The 4,673-nt window shown below is 35.7% G+C and overlaps 1 protein-coding gene across 1 annotated transcript in view; it reads left to right on the top strand.

The window, feature by feature from the left end:
* Positions 1-4,673, top strand: part of LOC106872757 (proteoglycan 4) — a 329,051-nt gene that overhangs the window by 307,723 nt on the left and 16,655 nt on the right. The window lies entirely within an intron of this gene.

Below are 4,673 nucleotides of genomic sequence, written 5' to 3'. Positions count from 1 at the left end.
CTCTCTCTCTCTCTCTCTCTCTCTCTCTCTCTCTCTCTCTCTCTCTCTCTCTCTCTCTCTCTCTCTCTCTCTCTCTCTCTCTCTCACACACACACATACACACATAGATGTAGCATCATCATCATCATCATTTAATGTCCATTTTCAATACTGGCATGGATTGGATGGTTTGACAGATTCCAGCAAGCCACAGGGCTACATTGAACTCCAGTGACAGTTTTGGCATGATTTCTACAGCTGGAAGCCCTTCCTAATGCCAACTACTTTACAGAGTTTACATGCCAAGTAGAACACACATGTATGTGTGTGTGTGTGTGTATACAGGGTATTCGAAAAGTTTTTCTGCAGTGAATTTTTTTTTTTCATCCTGTGCATCACCATGACACTACTTCAAGAGTTTTTTGGTAAACAGATTATTTCAAAGGGACTTTGGCCACCGAGATCACCTGGTTTAACACTGCCAGACTTTTTTTGGCTGGGCAGCAAGTAAAGGATCAGTGTACAAGAATTGCCCAAAAACCATTAAATACTTACTGGAGAGAGACTTTTTGAACACCCTATATACATATATATATATATATATATATATATATATATATATATATATATATATATATATAGGTGCAGGCCTGGCTGAGTGGTAAGAAGCTTGCTTCCCAACCAAGGGCCATGTGGCCACTGGTTAAGAACCACTGGTCTATATGATAGTAAAATCTTGAGGGTTGGAGATACTTTGAGACCCCTGCTGCATGGAAACTTAAACTAAAGTGGGCACAAACATACTTGTTGGAACATAACCAGTCCTTTTATAAAGAGAAGGTAGGAAAAAGACTTCTATATCAAAGTTTGCTTTCAAAATTGATTTTCCAGTAATAATTAGCAATGTCAGTAAATGGATGTTTGATGATGATCTCAAAATGGTTGAATATAATATTTGTAGCTTTTAAAATAGTCCTTATTGCTAAAAACTTGTTGAAAACAGTTAGAAGCAATTATCTTGATAAGACTAACAGTTATATTATGAGGACATAAGCATCAATGTTTAAATTCATACTTTAACCAGTATGTTCTCAGGACATTGTTTCTATATATCTTAGGGCATAGATCCTGTGCATGCATGTGTATCTAAGTAAAAGCTCATTAATAGTCATGGTTTGTGTTACTGATTCTGTTTTTATTCTGCTGACCCATCAATAAGCTTTGACCAATCACATGCTGCTAACCACAACTACAAGGCCATTACACTAAGTTTGGATGACAGACCAGACACATCTCAGCTCTAAAACCTTTCACCATCATCAGTGTTATAAACAGTAGTAACAGCTGGAATTGGTTTTCTCTTCTAATATATGCAATTCCGTGTTTACCAATGGATTTTTAATGTAAAGCAAGTAAAAAGAAACCAATAAATCTATCAAGTTTACTTTAGATTTGAACAGGGTTTTTTTCTTTTTCCTCATTACTGCAGAGTTTCCTATTGCATTTATTGGCAGGTTGTGTGTATGTTGTGGGTCACAACATGCTGTAGTAACAGTGGGAGAAAGAGATGTTCAGATTTATTCTCTCTGTATTACATTACACTTCTTTCAATTGTGTCTAAGGGTGGGATTGTACAGAGAAGCTCAATGCAAATATGTTTACTCATTTGCTATTGTTTGTATCTTTCTTTGTTGTGGTCAAATAATGAAATTTGAATGTACTGCACACATTGTATCATATAGCTTTTCTTCCTCTGTCTTTCTCTCATTACATTTTGCGTAATACCTTTTTCACTAATACCTTTTAAGAATAGCTTGTTTGCTGGTTAACTTTGCAGCTGAAGTTGTTTGATGTCACTTTTGAATTTCTCTCCTAATATTTTCGACTTTCATAAGATATTGATAATAGATTGAAGGAAAGAATATTTTTCGGATATATACATTAAATTTTCCTGTTTCTTTTTATTCATTTCTGTAAGCATTAAGTGTAACCTTTTAAAATAATTTCTCTTATGCTTCTATTATGAAAAAGTCGAAAAAGTCGCATGGCTTGTGCTTGTTAGTAATATGAAGGTTGTTCACAGTTAAAAATGCCAAACTAAACCATGTACCCAAGGACAGCACCAATTTATCGTGAACTAGTACATGATACACAGGTTCTTTTGAGTAACATTTCTTATTTATTCATAAGAGAGAGAGAGATAGACGTCTGTTGTATTGCAAAGGCAACAAACCCATTCCAGCATAAAAACTATATGTGAACAAGCAAATGAAAAAGGTTGTGTGATTGCTTGGCCTGTAAGAAATTGTAGCTAAATCTCCCTCATATCACAAAACTACATACCTATATACATATACACATTATATATATGGCAATATAACAAGTGTGCCTTGGTGATTTCTACTCCCTCTTTGAACTTTTCCCTTTCTCCTTTCCGACGAAGAGCTATGCTCGAAACCTCAAACTCTCTTTCACTGAATGTCAAGCTAATACATTTCTTGTGCACATCCTCACATGTGTTTTTTTGGGGTTTTTTTCATTAATTTGAATTGACTATACACACACACACACACACACACACACACACACACACACACACACACACACACACACACACACACACACACTATTTATGAGAATCTGACTTGGTATTGTTTCCATGTTTCCAAATTGTGTACACAATAACACATAGCCTTAGGAAAAGAATCAACGTAACAGCTTTATTTTTTCCTGTAGTAAAAGAAAGAAAATATATGAAAATCATCTATAAATTGGTTTATGGCTGTGTAGGAAACATTTTATAAACCTGAGCTTCTGAGAAAGTTTTATATCAGACATCTCAAATCTCACGTTAATTTCTAACTGAAGAGTCTTAGTTTATGCAGATATTTTTATCTTCTTTTTCTCTTGTTATCGTTTTATAGTATTTCTCAAACCTTCTCAAATATTTTTAGGCTGATTGTTATATTGGGGAAGAAGCAAAAGAAAAACAAGTTGCCGTTCACGTAGGGGGAGGGGAGTGACCTGAATAAGCTATTATTTCCATCCAGCCTAACAGTTGAGGAGGATTAGTCAGATAAAAGCCTGGCTTGATAGTGACCTCTTTATTAAACAGTGAACTGGTGAGGAATGGGAATGAAAGGTGTGTGTGTGTGTAATATGCACAACAGTTACATGCAAACATGGCCTGCAAGTACTCGGCCCACTTAGTTCAGCACGTTTTTTTCCCCCCTTTATTTGTTGAATAGAAGTTGAAAAATAGTGAAATGTGTAGGCGTGACTATGTGGTTTGGTTAAGAAGCTTGTATCCCAACCATGTGACCTTGGATTCAGTCCCACTGCATGGCACCATGGGCAAGCTTCTACTATAGCCCTAGGCCAACGAATGCCTTGTAGATGGGTCTGGTAGACTGAAACTGTAAGAAGCCTGTCTTCCAATACTCTTACTCTTTTACTCTTTTCAATCATTTCACTGCAGCCATGCTGGAGCACCAGGACTTATTCTTTGTAAGCCTCGTACTTATTCTATCAGTCTCTTTTGCCAAGCTGCTAAGTTACGGGATGTAAACACACCAGCATCAGTTGTCAAGCAATGTTGTAGGGAAAAACACAGACACCCAAACACACACACACACACATTATATATACATATATATATATGACGGGATTCTTTCAGTTTCCGTCTACCAAATCCACTCACAAGGCTTTGGTCGGTCCGAGGCTATAGTAGAAGACACTTGCCCAAGGTGCTACGCAGTGGGACTGAACCCAAAACCATGTGGCTGGTAAGCAAGCTCCTGAGACTATATATATATATATATATATATATATATATATATATATATATATATATATGTATATATAATATGTGTCTTTGTCTCCTCCACCACTACTTGATAATTGATGTTTGTTTGTTTACGTTCCCGATTATTATTATTGGCGAGCTGGCAGAATCTGTAGTGTGCTGGACGAAATGCTTAATGACATTTCGTCTGTCAGTCTGCATGTTCTGAGTTCAAATTCCGCTGAAGTTGAGTTTGCCTTTCATCCTTTTAGGATCAATAAAATGAACATTGAGGTAATCAGCTTATCCCCTCCCTCAAAATTGCTACCCTTGGGGAAAAATTTGAAACCATTATTATTACTTTTATTATTTTTATTGGTTGGTAGAATGGCAGAATTTCTTTGAGTGATTGACAAAGTGCCTTACATATTTAGTTAAATCCCACAACTTTTGTTTAAGTTCACATCATGTTGGGGTTGAAGACTTAACCTCTTTTCTATCATGGGTCAATAACAGTAAAATGCCAGCCAAATGTACTGGATTTGATTTAGTTGTGTTCTTGTGGCTTTGTACAAATGTAAAAAAAAAAATGTTCAATCAAATAAAATGAAATAAAATAAATGTTCCCTGATTAGAATAGAAATAATTAAACTTTTACAGTGTGTTTGAGTGTGTAATGTTATTGAGTGTACCAAGATCAAAGAATGATTTAATTAAATTATAAGCTTTTTTTTTTTTTTTTTTACTCATTCATTCCATTTATTTATTGGCACTTTTGTCAGGAGAAAGGGACAGTGGCCATGAACTTTGCAGATTTCCCTAGATTGGTGAGATGGATGGATGGTTTATATGTTTATGCCTGCAGGAAAGCGGGAGTAAAAAAAAAAGAAGAAAACCTCAGTAGCCGGGA

This window comes from Octopus bimaculoides, chromosome 13 (assembly GCF_001194135.2).
Source record: "Octopus bimaculoides isolate UCB-OBI-ISO-001 chromosome 13, ASM119413v2, whole genome shotgun sequence".
Lineage (NCBI taxonomy): Eukaryota > Metazoa > Mollusca > Cephalopoda > Octopoda > Octopodidae > Octopus > Octopus bimaculoides.
This window is presented reverse-complemented; position numbering and strand designations above follow the sequence as displayed.